Genomic DNA, 17125 nt, shown 5'->3' with positions numbered 1-17125 from the left:
TCCCAGGAGGTAGTGCTCTCTAGCCTTCTTTCCAGACGGGCACAAGAGGATGGTACATTGGAAATTGTCAAGCTTTATCTCATAGTACAGGTCGAGAGTAGATGCATCTGGGTCCTACTCCAATGTATGGGCAGCCAGGTAGCTCTTCCCAGCTATCATTTGTTGATCATACCCTGCTATAAACTTGTCCAATCCCATCAAAGGCAGAGGGGCTAACAATATACAGTACAGATATCTGAGGGTATAGATATTGGCTACACCACATGTGAAGGAACAGCTACCTGCACCCTTTCTTCAAGGCTAGGGGAGAGTGACCCCAGGCTCCCTTGCAGGAAGGAGAGAGGGAAATAGCATTTCAGATACGGGCAGAACTAGAAAGTGGTAGCTAACCAGGTGAACAACCCTGTCTGCTATAGTGTCTAACATGGGATACATTAGGATTAGGGGAGAGGATTCTGGAGTGTTCCATTATAAAGGGAGGTAGCCAGCAGTTGGACTTGTGCTAAGATGGTGGTAGTCATGCAGGAAGTGGAAGTCCAAGGTAGTGGGAAAAGAGCAGTAAATGTAGGCCATAGCTGGGTTCCTCTCTGGTGGCAACTATACTAGGTGAAGGGCTACTAACATTGATAATCCTCAATCAGACATTGGATTGGAGGGACAGCTGGCTCACAAGAGAGGAAGCTAGTGGGGGTATAGTTGAAACAGTTGGTTATCCATTGTTAGACATGGTATTAGAATACAATAATTTAGTCTGTAATAAAGGCAAGAGGGGAACAAAGATTTGCCCCTTAAAGTACAATGGGTGTGAGGATCCAGGCCACTATTTTGTGGTATAGTACAGAGATCAAACTCTTGTACAAACCAGAAAGCCTATTGATTATGGACAAGGTACCTGGAGCTAGGGCTAGGTGCTTTGTGAACTGGACATTGTTCGTCCTATGGAGAGAACAGGAGGCAGGTTCAAACCAGAAGCCAAGCCATCTCAACACTTTAGATGAGCAGAAAAGAAGGCCATCAATGACTATTAGAAGATTGGACAGGTGCTCTTTTGTTGTGGGATATACCTGTGAATGAGTTCAGTTGTATGAAGGGAACAGGAAACACACCACCTTCTGCACCTCTGGGCAAGCAGCTGTACTCGTGACTAGAGGGTGCTGGATATTGCTTCGGTAGGTGTTAGAGGTGACAGTCACTGCCTAGTTGTTGACATTGAATAAGATGAGGCTTCTAGGTGCAGGGAAATGGAGGAAGAAAACATAAATGAGAAATAGCAAGGGGAAAATAGGCAAGCCCTGGGGGATTCCAACCTGGCCTCATTTAAGGACCCTGGGTGAGCTTTAAAAAAGCAGGTAGTACTGCCCTACTGTGAGAAAGGAGCTAACCCAGAAGCAGCAGTAGCAGGGAACACTTTTAGAATGTACTATATGGAAGTTATCATTGAGGAAGACATTATGAAAGCCTTCTTCAATGTTGAGAAAGAGTGTCAAGACCGCAAGCCAGTAGCAGTGAAGGGTTTGAACATGGTAGGTGAGGCTTACGGTCACATCAAAAGTGCGAAGACTGGAAGTAAGCCACATTGGCAGAAGTTGAGTAGGTGAAAAGCTGCACAATAGTGAGGTGATGGTTGGCCATAACACTCTCTGGTATTTTGGAGACTATTTTGAGAAGAATAATCTGGAATGAGGCTAGTATGTTATTGGAGGGGTAGTCTGACTTATTCTATACCACCCCATTAACCATCTTCAGTAAGCCAAGGTGGAATCCAAAGGATACCAGAGGAGAAAGGAGCTTGAGCAGAATCGAAAAACAGCAAGTGTTGATCCTTTTCCAGACCCCATATTGGATCAGGTCAGGGCCAGGTACCGAAGAAGAGGATACTTAGTGGGGAGCTGAAGTAACCTCAGCCACAGAGAGGTCGGAAAAGACTTTGAAACAGCTGAGGATGGGCGAGCGAAATATAGAGGCAGTTTTGGGAGAAAGAAGTGAGAGAGCAGGTCGTCATTTAGCTCTCCTGAGGTGGAGGTATTTGGTAGTAAGAGAATGTGTCCTGGAGGCTTGGCTAAGGTGAATAAATTCAGAGTCCACACCGTTTCAGGGGCCACCCCTTGCAGGCACCTTAACTAGTATTCTCTTTAGGCCCTCTTTATTGCTTTATAATAGGAATTTTTGTCAAAGCTGGTCATATCTCTGGCATCTGTGAAGGGAGAGATGCACTCATCTCTGGTGCAGGTATGGTAGACTCTTCTAAGTTCCAAAAGGGTATCCGACAACCAGGACTTCAAGTGGAGATCGGATCTCTTCATGTGGGTATACTTGGTAAGTATCACATATACGCTATTATAGTTAGTATCAAGCCAGGATCCCAAGGCATATCAAGTCTGGAGACGAGGGGGGACAGTCACAGCAAAAGAGTAAAGGCTTTCCTAGATCTCTGGCACAAGGGTAATACTCCAATGGGGCATGAGGTGAGGAGAAGAGAGTAATGGTAACAAAATTATGATAGAGATGAGTACATGATCCAACCCGGTAGACAGTAGCTGGAGTCCCATAATTCCACATACTGGGCAAGGTGGTGGTAAGAGAAGGCCAGGTCTGTTACTGAAGGGACATGGACCTGTCACAGGAGAATGTATTTGTAGACCCCAGGAGTGTTGACAAGGGAGAAGCAGCACTCTTGTACGAGGTCAGCATCAGGAGCCAAGGTGCAAAAGTCGTTTTCTCTTACAGAGTGGAAAAGATCCTCTAACGGTTGATCGAGTTTAAAGTCTCCTACAAGAGCAAGAAAGCGAAGAACGGAATAACTTTCCTCCGGAGAGACCATACGACAGAAGGAAGAAGAAGTCCAGAGGGAGTAAAGATTCAGAACTCTGAACCAGGTGGGTGAGGAGGCAAACAAGCTGGAAAGGATATAGATGTTAATTGCCATGATGCCCACATTGTTGAAAAAGCAAACGACAACAAAAATATTTTTGAGAAAGGAGCACATGGCAAAAACCACAACCCACTGTTTGTTGCCCGTTGAAAAAGAAGTGAGTAGAAGACTTAAACTCCTCAAGCTGCAGGATCCTGTCATGAAGAAAAGCAGGATTCTGTAACAACAATTGAAGGAGAAGCAGGTAGAGCAGCTAAAGTATTAAAGTGAAAAAGGACTACATTCCAGCTTCTCAAGCAGTTGTGTTAAATGAGTGTAAAAGAGGTAATACTCTGATGATGAGTACTAAAATTCAGAGAAGGAGGGCTAGTGGAGTGGGCTGCACTCATTGCTCGGACTGATCCACTGGTGGCTTTGAAACATATGTGGGCGTGACTTTCTCCTGTTACTGGGAGGGGTTGTCTTCTTAAGGAAATGCAAGAGTTTGGAGAAAGAAAGTACAAGGCGAAAGTGGATAGAGAATGGCAACTCACATGGGACATTTTAGAGGAAACCATCTCCCAAGTCCATGGAAGAAGCAAAGTGTTGGGGCTGTACTGGTCCAGACGAAGGGCCCTCTCCTCTATCATCCTTCCTCGAAGGCCAGGGATACTGCAGTTGGAAGAGGAGAAGAGAAGCATCACGGCAAAACTGGTCAAAGGCCAGGTGAATGTGTGAGCTGTTGGAACAGCAAAAAAGAAAGGGCGGAAAGCAGTTGAGAACCTGCTTGAGGTTACTTCCTTTTGGGCACTTTGAGTTCTAGTAGTAGTGAGCTACCTTGGTGTGGCTGAGGGCAGAGTTGGGGCAGATTGGGTGATCAGTTTTGCACCTAGCTGGGGCTGGCCATAGTCCCAGCAGTTCTTGTATTGGGTGAATTCATTGACGGAGAAAGCGCTATCAATGCAGTGATAGGAGGCATAGATAACAGTCTTATCCACCATCATTTCCAAGTCCAAGGGAGCAGCCATGACAATGCATGAGGTATTTACCAGGGATAGATGTTATTCCTCCTCTTGAACCATGAACCAGGCTGAGAGAATCTAGACTGCCTTGACATTGAGAATCGTTTCCCTTACATTTTAAAGAATGGACCCAGAGTCATCAGGAAGATAGAAGACAGGGAGGTAGTGAATGGCCAGCTGCAGTTCCCTGGGTACTAGATAGAAGCAGAGGTAGTAGGTTTTACTCACAGGATAGGACTTGTTCAGTTCATAGGAGAGTGCATCTGTAAAAATAATTACCTGTGTCCCGTGCATCCTGTGTGTCTGACATACAAGATGTGCAAACCCTGAACCGCAAATCAGGACGTGACGTCCCTTGGACGTTGCGTCCTGACTTTCCTTGTGTCCCGACCCACATCCCGAAGAGGTCCTGACAGGGACCCCTACGTCTTCTATGTCCCAATAATGCCCCACACCCTGGCATCTTGGTCCAGACAACCTCTGATCCTACTGGCTCACATCCTGTCCAAGTCAAATCCTCCTTGCATATGTAGGGACGACATTGGATCAGGCTGTCTGCGTCAGCAGAATGTCGTTCCACCTGGGTTCCATCCAGACTACATCCCCAGCTCACCCGTTCCATCATGATATTATTTGTCTTGCATTCAAAGGTCTAGACCACAACCCCCTTCAGTACCACTTAGATACCATGGTGTTCCCCTTCAACATCCAGAGTTTGTCTCCCTATAGCTCACCTCACTGGGACATTCGCCTTGCCCCAGCGTTCTCATCCTGTTCCCACTATGGGTCATCTGGACATCCTCTAGATGCCTTCAGTGCGTGCCAAATTCTTCCTAAACCGTCCCCAGCTTTACTCCCGTTCCTGCAATCCTCCAGCCTTTTTGCAGATATTTTCATGTATTACATTATAGTCATGCTCAATTCTACTAGCACTGTTCAATATTGTACACAATTTTCTTTTCATATATGCCTCAATTCATCTACCATTTGCTCCTCACAGTCGATGACGCACATCAGCTCAACTGGAAAAATAAATCTATTAAAAGTAATATTTACACCTCCGTAATCACTATTAATTACCCACCTTGACTCTAATTAGGCTCCCACTCATTAATGTCCAGCTGCCAATCACAGAATCCCCCTAGTGGTCATTAGACTTTCTCTGATTCCTCCAGGCTGAATGATAGGTGACCAGGCTGGGAAGCACTCATCAGGCTCCCAGTCATTGATCTTAAACTCCCCTCTGGCAAATGTCCCGAACTCGCTGGATCTGAGACCAGAAGTCCCAGTGCCCGGGCAATCAACGTCTGTGTCTAATCAAATGATGTGTCTATTTCTTGTAACTGTACTGGTCTTTCTAAATGCTCCTGCATGGCAAAGCGGTCCCACCTAATCTGACGTGGCACTGGCAGTGAGGGCATCTGGTCGCTTATTTGACCCTCAAGCTCTGCACTGAGAGTACCCCAGTCATCATCATACTTTTGATGGCGGTCTTGCTACACGCAGTGAATCTGCTCAACCATCTTCTGGATTGTCCGCCTCAAGTATTTGATAATAGTATCCTGGACCCCTGGTGGGCACTTTGCCCATGTTTTTTTCTGCCATGCAAAAAGGTCTTTGGTGTCCGGTGACAAGTTAGCAGCTTGGTCATGAATCGTGTGCTATGAGAGTGCCGGAATCTTACCTCCCACTGCCTCAGGCTTGAAGTCCCTTGGCTTCTGATAGATTCCGGATTTCCATCCCCGCAGTGAATGACAGATTATGGTGCATGTCAAGCAGATCATAGTGCCATTGATCTGCCCAAGAAACTCGGGATCAACAATCCCACGCATTTTCTTTCTCACAAAATACTTACTGTAAATCGCTCCCAGAATCTGTGGCGCAGCAAAGCGCAATGTCAGGTTCTGCGGATTGGTTATTCATGATCTGTAGTGGTCACTATAGGGTTGTTACCAGGTGTAAATGAACTTGATACCCTTTTGGGTCAAAAATAAACCTCTCTTGTTCCAGCAAATAATCCGCCCTATACGCCATCGCTGTCAGATCCTACAAGTAGTTCGTATAACTTGACAATATAATTCTTGACATGGTATATGAACTGAGATGGCACCCGGGAGTGTTTTTGGCATATCTTTATATGTTAGTAGTACATACTGCATGCCATTACACCTTGCTGACAGGACTTACCTGATATATGAACTGCTCTGAGCTCCGTCGGTCCAACATCTTCAGTATATCCGTGCCCTTCTACTGCATCCTGCCACACTTTGAGCACCTGACTGGTCAATGCAACAGCATTCAGAAGTGTGTCCTCAAACAGCATGTAGACCAGAATGAGTAACTTTGCTAAGCTCAAAATCGCCCCTTCTGCCCCTGTAACTATGTTAGGCCGTGACTTACTTGATAACAAGTCATCCTACCACAGTGTGGCAGGGCAACCGGCAGGACTAAAACTCCTGACATCAGAGGTAAGATTACTCCCGCCACTCAGTGGTGATGAGAATCATGGAACGCTTGATGATGAAAATGCAGCAGGACTGTAGGGCCTGCTGCAAATTATTTGCCCACGAGGCAATGGTGTCTCCCGCACAGGATTAGCACATTGTGTTCCTGAGATAGTGGTAATCTAAACTATCGGTGTACAATTATTTTGCTCTTTATTAGGTGCTTGAGACTCATCAGGCCCTCGTGGCCCGGAGCAGTTGGGAATTTTGATATCTTCACTATCTGGTTCGATGTCTGATTTCGTTTTCTCCGATCCCCACGAGATTTGGTATTCATCGCTACTATCCTCACTAAGATAAAGTGTTTCCATAGCTCTTTGTTCCGAAGGTTCACTCTCAGGTTAGGTGTATGCCATGGTCTGTATCGTGGTATTCTGAGGGCATCTTGAGGGTCTTCCTAGTTGCATGCTTGCAATTGGGGAAGGAGATGGGGTTCGACGTGACCACTGGTGGTTTGATAGTATGCTCAGGGAGCTGCCGTAGTCGTTCGCTTGTGATGCTGATATCGACTTTCCCAATCCCATTCTGTCAGGTCGGCTGACATGTCTACCTCCATTCAGATTTGCTACTCGGGAATTGGCTGACTGCTTGTCTTGTTTAGATATAGTTTATGCATCCTATAACAGGTTATTGAATGTCAGGTAAGTGAGTATTCAGGATGCAAACTATATGAATCTCGAGTCTGCTATATGGTAGGTGAGGAGATTGTCTAGTTTGCTGGCATTAAATACAACGCGTCAGATCTTAAATGCTTGGCCTTAGACGCAGGGTTAGGGGCGGGATAATCATCAACTATCACTCAGTGTTAGATTACCTTGCAAAATGACCTCTCATGAGCGTTCAACATTATGTTCGTGATCAAGATATTCCGGGTTATCATGGGCTCAGGATTAAAGTATTAAAGCCTTTGGAGCAGTGAAAGTCTCTCCACGGCGAAACCCATAGCAAAATCTGTGCCTTAATGATATCTTGTTCTTTCTGAATATTCAACTTGAACTTTATGTTCATGATCCATACACCAGGTTCCTAAAGGTCGAGAGGTTCAAGACTTGCAGACTGGTAGAGGAGGGGAAATGTAGGTGTCACTAAGGCAGAAGGCTTAGTAAGATCTAGCTATAAGCGGAGTCGGTTAGCGAAACTATTTCTCGCGAAACAAACACTACACCTAAAATGCGTTAGAGATATCCAACCTCATCTCCACATGTCTAAAAGGTCTGTTCATTTAAGGCAACCAAGCCAATTGATAGGACGGCTGCCCGACGCCATGCCAGTTCTAGACTCGGAATGCCAGACGTACCGAATTCATCAACACAATAAGCTAGCAATATTTGAGTACAGTCTGAAGAGGTCAATCACTACTACCACTACTACATTAATACCATGTTGGGCTAGTAAGGAATACATGAGGCGGATGAAAGGGGGTCAAATGGTAGCATTACTATCTCGATTAATCATCCGATAAGAAATGCACGCCTTTGTGAAAATCTCGCACAGTCATTGAGAATCTAAAGGCAAAACAAAAAAATGGAACACAAAAAAGCAAAGCAAAGAAAAGGAACGCAAAAAAGCAAAGCAAAGAAAAGGAATCTGAGAAAGTAAAACAAAAGAAGAGAAACAGAAGAAAACACGGCAAACCCAGCATCACGCTCTAGCAGTCCAACGTCTGCTACTGTGGCAGAGTATTGGTGTTTCATCAGCCACACGACAGCGAGAACCAGGAGAGCCAAGCACCAGTCAATCTCACGATGTAGAAAAGGTGAGGGCAGCCGGCAGACTGGTCCTGATCACAGAAGTCAGGAGAGGGGCAAGTGTAGGACCAGAGGTGGGGAGTGTGGGGCGGTCAGTCGAAGTCACAGAAGTCGGAGGAGATGCAAGATTAGGATGAGGGTTTGGGGGAGCCAACAGCGCCCTTGTAGCTACAAAGGTCGAGGGGGTTGACAGTATAGGAACAGGGGATGTAGGATGCGGGGAGGTGGGCACCGGCAGCATTGTGGGGGGAAGTGGTGGGCAGGTAGGAGTCACTCCTTCAGTGCTACTGTCAGAAAAAAGTACCGCAGAGGTGTCTTCTGACCTGTCATGCCCATGACGGGTCCGACCGGGTTCATGGCATTTGGAGTTACTCTGCCAACCAGGAGTTCTCTCAGACAAACTCCATCATGGATGGGAGCAACTCCAGTTCAGAGGGTGGTGAAGGCCGTGGGTCTGGGGTGGTTAGTGTGTGGGGTCTCAAGGAGCTGTGGGTGAACCGAACTTCATCCTATGTATGTTATCAGGTATAGATAATCACCAAGGTATTAGTTGAAAGTTTGTGAAGGTTAGGAACTTACATCGTCAATCAGTGTTGCTGCTGCACACCCACAGTCAGGATCAGCAGTGCGACAGAGTCTTGAGGGGCCACAGGTAAACTAATCTTCATCATGTGTATGTTATTAGCTACTGGTAACGGTTCTGGATGTGAATGTTTAGAAACTTGTCTCATCACTAACAATTTGCCGTGCGAGTCGGCGCTCCAGAAAATGAAGCTCCACCACTTCCTCTTCCTCCAGCTCCTGCTGCTCCTCCTCCTCATCCTCCTCGTCCACATCCTCCTCCTCATCCTCATCCTCCTCCTCTACATCGATGGCCCCACCGATATCTCCTGCTTGCCAACATCGATCCCAGACCAGGCAGTTGAAAAACAGGTATTTGCGATTGGCAAGCTCCGGTGTCTGAGACCTGGCCACCCACTGACAATTCTTCAGGACCATAAGGTCCAGTGGATCTTCACCACTATTGGCGAGGATCCACATGCCGAGATCATTATCATTATATAAAAAGATAAGCTCTGTGAATGGGAGAAGCTCCGCAGGCGCATGATAAAGTGATCGTGCGCCCACACCTGTCTCACCGATGAGATATCGGGAGCACCCGATTGCCTCCTCTACTCCTTGGCCCTTGATTACCCAGAGCACATTTCTTATACTCAGTGATGCCATGACCCCCTAGGAGATTCCCAGGTCAGAGTCGGCAGTACACTAAGGGTAGTCAAGGAATGGGTGCCCTCCCTGAGGGGTACCTGTCGGCTGAACGACGTGGATTTGTATTGCCTGTGGGCAATACAGGGAGGACCAATTGGGATAATCCACTGATAAAATAAGTTAGCAGGAATAGAGCAGAATATAGATGAATGGGAACACTTACTCCGACGTTGCTCAACCTCCGCCAGCAAGGCCCGCTCTGCGAGACGACGCTCATTCGTCATCTGAAGTTTCTTGGCAGTGTCCCTAACCAAGATCCTCAGATGACCTTTGACTTCCCCCATGTCATCAGCCCAGTACTTGTCCTTAACCCACATCATCCAGGCAGCAATGGGAGGAAGACAGCATGCAACAATTAGGACCGACTCCAATTGGGAGTCGGTCAGGCAGCGGACATCTATTAAGTGCGGTATCATATAGACTCGGAGGTCCTCGCACCACCTCTCATAAGGAGTGCTGGTCGCGTGAGGATTCTCAAACCCATACCCACTTTTGGCATACACAATGTTGCCTTAGTGCCTGCTGTTTGATGGAGGGAAGTTAGTTAAACTGATTCCTGTAAATGCATGTAGCTTACGATTTTTACTTACTTGGAGTCTTCGAATGCCGGTTCAAGAGACGTCCTCTCCTCAACCTCCAGACTGACATCACTCTTCACAAAAGGTTAGCTCCACATTAGAGCACCTATGACGACAAGTGGGGGTGATTGCTTACTTGCCAGGCATAGCCCGTCTGCGACTGGCACCCAATGGTAGAGTTTGGCGCTGGCATCTCCTCGTGTCACTTTTGAAGGGCAGGGCAGCGGGGCAACTTTATTAAAAGGGATATGTTAATAATTCTCAGCATCAGTAGTCAATGATTGGATGGAGCATACTTGGTTACTCGTGCTGGCAGTCTTTGTGGCTCATGCAGCATTGTTTCTCTGTTTGGGGTGGACAGGCGATTTTGGAAAAAACATATTACCCAAATCGGTATGTGTGAAATTTTTTCTTTTTTTTTTAAGAGAACAGTGATTGGCAGCTTGTGGGAGGGAGGACAAATCGAAGAAAGTCATTGATGCCACAGTGTTGGAGATAGAAGTAGGACATTGATGAGAGACGTTGGTGAGGAATAGAGAGATGGGGAGAGGAGGCTGAGGGGGGATTGATAGGTGCAGGACAAGAGGTTTGGGGGAGGATGTTCAATATCTTATATCCTAGTAGGGTGTACAAGCAAACAACACAAAGTGCGTGTGGGGGGAGTTGTACTAACAAATGAGGTATGTGACATCGTTGCGCAACGATGTGAAATTGTGCCAACTATACTGACTAACCCCCTTGTCTTCACAGTGACAGGAACCTTTTGTGTATAGAGAGAGTTACTAATATAATTCTAAACATATTGTAATCTGTATGGGGTCCTAGAAGTAATTGCTCTGATGTTTACAAAATAAGGTTGTGAGCTGCACACTAGTCCTGCCCACTAGTGTCAAAACCTTTGAGCCGCATAGATATCCATGCGCCAAGACGTCTACTACAGGAGTCAGGTACATGCACTACGAGGGCATCCCTGACGCGCAATAAGGAAGATCTGGCAATTGAGGACTATTCTTCATGAGAAGCACAATGAATGACGGATACATGAGAAAAACAGAAGAATGGATGGCTCAACATGGTTTTCACAAATCCACTGCTAAAATACTATGCTAATACACAATCTTGGCTGACCACTGATTGAATACCCAAGGTGTCCAATCCATCACATCACAGTACAGAATTGGAGCCAGTCACATCCTCTTCAGCTTATGCGCGGGAATGTTTACAAGTTCAAAAGAGGCAAGTCACTTTAGTACGTTCTTGAACATCCTACAAGGTGCAAGTAAACCGGATAGTTGTTTTCTTTTCAGGAGCGTCCAGTTTGTAATTTGAAATGGAACACGATCTGGGAGAGATAGCCCGATTTCCATGAGAGATGATTGCAGATATGCCTCACCAGAGAACGAGGCTTGCATCTCATCCTCATCTGAATGATTAGGCATATCTGCGCTTGGCACAGGCACTGAGAATGTCATGTCTTTTTCCTCAGCCTGTCCTCCCCGACAATTATTATTTTGACCGCCAGCTGCCACCCCATCCGGCGCAGGCGCTCAAGTATCCAGCTGATCTGTAGTTCTATCTAGTTCGGTACAGAGTTCAAATATCGCATCCTCGTCAGTGAATGGGTGCCCCCATAGTGCCGGAGTCTCTGGCCTCATGTCGCCTTCATCATGGTAGCAATACACTAAGAGATCCAGCGAGTCCTACTGCACAGGATTTGAGAGCAGCCAGGCACCAATCGATTTACGATTTTTGATGAAAATAAAGTCCAACTTTGATGAATGTTGCACAGGAAGCTGGCTCAGTAACCTAGTTTCTTCACCCATAGCGCACAGCAAATAGCAAACTTATTGTGCTTATATCCATCTCACGATCATAGCACACAATCCTGGAATACTAGAGGAATGCAATACACTGAATTGGATTCCGGAGATGTGCAGAGCTCACCAATAAACAGATTAATAATCCTGTGATGCTTCAGCCAACCTTTTTTGTACGCTGCCTAAATCTGTACCGCGTAATGTGGACTGGATCCAAACTATACATAACACTTGTGGGTACCCAAGTAATGTGCTCTAATCTATATTTCATTTGTCAGTAAGTGGAGGCTCGACTTCAACAAAAACAACTTGTAGGGAAATGAACTAACCAGTTGAAACGTACACAGGTAGCGCTGGCAGTAGGCGTGCAAGTTTGGGATGTTCAGGTGCATTGTGCACTCCTTGCGTAGCTGGGACTCGTTTGGGTGCATGCTTATGATTTGTATTTGTCATAGGGGGTTCATAGAAGTCCTGGTCATGCTGGTCATCCTCCTGGCCCAAGCTGGCAAAAGGTAATCTATCCATGTCCATCAGGTCACTGGTGTCACCGCTGTCATTGCCATCATCCTCATCATCCTCACCATCGCTATCAACCTGGTTATCTTGCATAGCATAGGCTACTTCAAGTTGCAGCTCAAGACCTTGTTGTGCATTCAGGCCCTATTGGGCCATTGCACTAGGTGGCAGCAACTGCTGATTAATAGTGACATTTATGGAGATGATTGCTGGGGCACCGGACAGGGGTTGAGGCACTGGACATTTCAGAAGAGTATATGTTCACTTCTTACCACAGTCCTTGATGAGAGTAATGATGGCTTCTTCGATCTGTCCCCTCTGGGGCACATCACTAGACCCCGCCATCACAAGACAATTGCAGGCAGGGTGTAATCCCCTCATACCATGAAAAATTTTACTGAAATGAGCATTTGGGAATGTGTTACTATTGATAAAGCTTCTTGCTAACATTTGGTCTTTGATAGTATTTCGCCGCGCCATATAGAGCTGTCTGCCAACATCATCTAGAGTGAAGTTAAACAATGTCCTATACTGCTAATTTTTTGGTTACTGGCTCTTACAGGTGTAATCTCTCCAACAATAGCTATGGCTGGAAGCTGGTAGATGGGTTCCAGCAGAGTCATATATCCATTTGGAACAATAGGTGAGTGGACGTATTGCATATTGTTATTGTTTTACAAGATGTCTTCTGGTTTGTTCTGAGTGTTGATATTGTTAGTGTAGTGGATATTGTGAATATTGTGGATATTTTTCCTGGTGTGGCTGATGTAATCTTCCCTTGGTCGTGATTAATTCAGTTTAAATATCCAAGCTCAGTTCCCAACATTCAAGCCTCTCTGAAATATTTTCAACATTTGTGTGTAATGAGTGGTCTAGGCGCACCAGACATCTCCGGCTAGCCTGTGTTTTAAGTTGACAATAGGAAATCGCACCCCTATGGAATGAAAAGCAGGATGTCTCCAGTCCACGAGCTCATGAAACCAGATATTACAGTCCCAGCACTCATGAAACCGTATGACAAAAAGGAACAGTCGAACATACATGATACATGCCAACAATACGCTGAACAGAATCGACCATTAGCTACATCTTGGGTCATCTGAATTTGGCCCTTGCTGACATCCAAATCTAAACACGAAACAGTAAGCCTTCCACTTGCAACTCATCATACAAACAGGCTTCTCTAAATCGACTAACCTTAGTCCAACAATGCCTACTAAATGTTCATTTTGTTGCCAGAAGTATGTCAGTCCCGGCCAGTATGAGAGACATCTACGAACCGAGCATGTGGATGTCAGTGCTCTTCTCCCATCCCACATACAGAGTACTTCTTCGTCAAAGAGTATCCTAGACACCGAATCCCACCAATTGCCTCACAACGCCCTGGACTACGAAAGCAAGCAGCCTGATTCCGAGTATGAATCCAACCCCGACCCTGTCACCTGCTAACTAGAGACACCATTAATGATGGGGTTCAGCATCAGTCTGATACGGAATAACTGAATTTGGTCAACGCTTTTTTAGCACCTGGTAAACCCGAGTATTATCCCCACACAAGAGAAACTATTAGAGACTTGTGGGAATTTGCCGAAGAATACAGAGCTCTGTGTGAGGACTCGTGGGTGCTATTTGATAGCTTGCACGATTTCAAACTTACATCTTGGTTCATACAAAGCAAGGTATCCAAGACACAGAATAATACATACTTTTCAAGTGGCCTTCATAATGCGGCAGACGTTGGCTATAGTTCAATGCATACACTCGAGAACCACCTCCGCTCACTAGATCTGTATAACTCATATCTACAATGGTTCGAGTCCTTGGGTAAGGTTGGCGCAAGAACATTGCCATTCTTTTACTGTAAGGTTCTAGACTGTGTCCAATATCTTCTTCGCCAAAAAGCATATGCAGATAATTTTGTTTACATGCTGTAACATGGATGCGATGCCAATGGACAAAGAGTATATGTGGAAATGCATACAACAGACTAGTGGTAGGACATTCAAGTACCCTGCCAATAGCAATTGCACCCTTTTTGACAGATACAGAAGTTAACACATGACAGGAAACACTTCCACCTGGCGTGACTGTGGTTCCGATTATTGGAATGTCGGATCAAATACATCTCACTAACTTCTCCAGTGACGAGAAGGCATGACTAGTCTACATCACAGTTGGAAATCTTCTGTCAACTGTCCTTAACTGACCTAGATCGATGGCAGTTCTGCCTCTGGCACTATTGCCCATCCTGTCCAAGCTCCCACAGTCTTCTTCCATAAACGAACTATGGAGACATATCAACGCCAACATACTACAAGCTGTATTCAAGCTCCTATTCAAGTCTTTGCAAGGGGCCGCACTTGATGGTGTTACAATTGACTTTGCAAATGGGAAAATACGATATGTTTCACTATTCTCGCTGGGTGGATTGCGGGCCATATGGAAAATGTTGTACTACATGGGGCAAAATCCCACACCTGTCCCAAATGTGAGATACCTGCAGATATGTTAGGATCCAACACTCAGGTAAGGTACCCAGCAAGAGATTATGCGAGATATAAGTGCGAGGAATAAGAAGTTCAGAAGGACTTTGGGAAGCCCACGTTGGGCAACGTCCACACCACATTTGATGGTCTAGGTATCATGATGAGGCGAAATGTTTTAGATGGACTACCGCGTGTTTTACCCGCTGGCCTGCACCAGCCAGATCTGCTTCACACTCTGTATCTCGAACTAATCAAGCACATGGTGGATTGGGTCAGGGATTTCTTGCGAAACACGCAAGGCTGGAGGAGTTTAATGACACCTAGAAAGCTTTACCTCTGCACCTGGGATTCTTTGTACCCAGCAAAGCGTACTGTGAGGTTACCCAGTGGCAAGGAAAGGAGATGAGAAACTTGGAACGTTGTCTTTTGGGAGTTCTGGCTGTGGCCTTGAGATGGCCTTATAGTATGCAATATCTACCGTTCAAACAAGCACTTACCTGTATCCATTCAGTACTCTATTTGCATCTGATGGCACAATACTGGAGCCATATGCGTGAGACAGTTGATTATAGGATCGATATCTTAATCTGTTTCACTCAATGAAGGATATCTTCTTGGAGTTTAGAATGTCTGAACGGACACAGGCAAAGATTCAAGACCAGCAAACAGAGTTACGATATCGGAGAACACTGGTAGATCAAACTGTGGCTAGATCCAAGCGGTCCAGTGTGCAGGAGCAGCATCGGGAAGAAGTAAACGACCAATGCATGGAATTGATACCAGTGGAGTCTCATTTCAACTTCCTTAAGATGCATCTCGTTCGTCACTTTCCTGACCATGGGTACCAGTTTGACAATATTCCGCAGTATTCTACTGAGTTGGGCGAGTTAGCACATAAGGGGCAGATAAAAGATAGATGACCACGTTCGAATAAAAATGATACTACGCGGCAGATCCACCAGAGTTATGGTTGATACTATGTGATCCGAATGAGACTTTTGAATCTCTAAGCTCTGTGACCTTCCAGAGCTGATATTCCTGCCGACGTCATACATCTCTTGAACAAAATGAGTACAAAATCCCCGTAACTGACACGCTGTCAGGCCCTCAAGGGGCATAGTAGAGATATTACCCACCTCAGTGATTCGTGCAAAGCCTTGGGCATCTCGAGCGATAATATATTTGTTGAATTGGTTTCATTTAGCTGGCAGAGCCTACCCCTTGAGCCCCACTTGCATGAAGATCCAGGAATACTTCAATGCCTCCCTATTGAACTATTGACACAACTAGAAATCCCAGTTCTCGTGTTCCAGGAAACCAATGTTTTCGACATCCACCGGGTGCAATGTATGGGCAACGAGCTCTTGTGAAACCGAGCAAGTCGTAACAATTGAGTTTGGATACACATTGGTAGGGAGCAAATGTATGGTGCACTACAGGGCTGTCTGCCCAGGAAACTCATTGTACTCTTCAAGCTCTACGATAACCAGCGCCAAGATACAGTCAACCAGCTGGCAGGTGTTCAGGTGTTGAATGCACTGAACTCTGAACACCCATCAGAGTTACATGATCTTGTCACTGTAAAGCTGCTAAAGATGCTGAATCTGCAGAGGTTTACGGTAGGGGACATTGGCACTATCATAGGCCTGGCCCACCTAATCCCTGAGGTGGACAGGCGATAGCTTGTCAACAATTAGATAGATTTAAGGACATTCAATGAGATCTATTGAAAAAGCACCAAGTCATACTGCACCGCCTCGACGAACAGGAATGTTGCACTCTGGGCACCATGGTTAATCTGTGAAGACATTTCAAGCGTGTAAGTAAAAACAGAGAAGGTTTTGCCCAATGTCACTGCTCCAATATCGAGTACCAGTATTAGACAAAAGTTTCGCAATTACGTCGGCATTAGAATTCCTTATATCTCGATACCAAGAAAGGGCCGGGATAAAGATAACATAGGGTACTGGGCGCGTAGGGCTGTGGGATTATGTAGAAATAGTAGAAAAGTAATATTTAAACTAAAGTATACGGGATCAAGATTTTAACTAGAGAATTAGAGAAGTAATGATATTAAGAACAATGAGTGCCAATGTAAATACTAGGGCCCAGGGATATCCAGGTGGCCATCAGTAGTAAAGGATGCACAACCTCTCATGGGATGGAAATCAGATGTTGAGAAAACGTAATAGAGAAACCGCTGGCAGATGAACGCGAATTGGTATCGCCTTGTTGTGACCTCATGGCAATGTGGGAACAACAATGAGACATCAGGACATAATTGAGAGGGGAGATCGAAATAGTTACGTAGAGAGCGGGAAATGGAGTTCGCGG

Source organism: Tuber melanosporum (assembly GCF_000151645.1).
Source record: "Tuber melanosporum whole genome shotgun sequence assembly, scaffold_141, strain Mel28".
In the NCBI taxonomy this organism is placed as follows: domain Eukaryota; kingdom Fungi; phylum Ascomycota; class Pezizomycetes; order Pezizales; family Tuberaceae; genus Tuber; species Tuber melanosporum.
Note: the sequence above shows the minus strand (reverse complement) of the source record.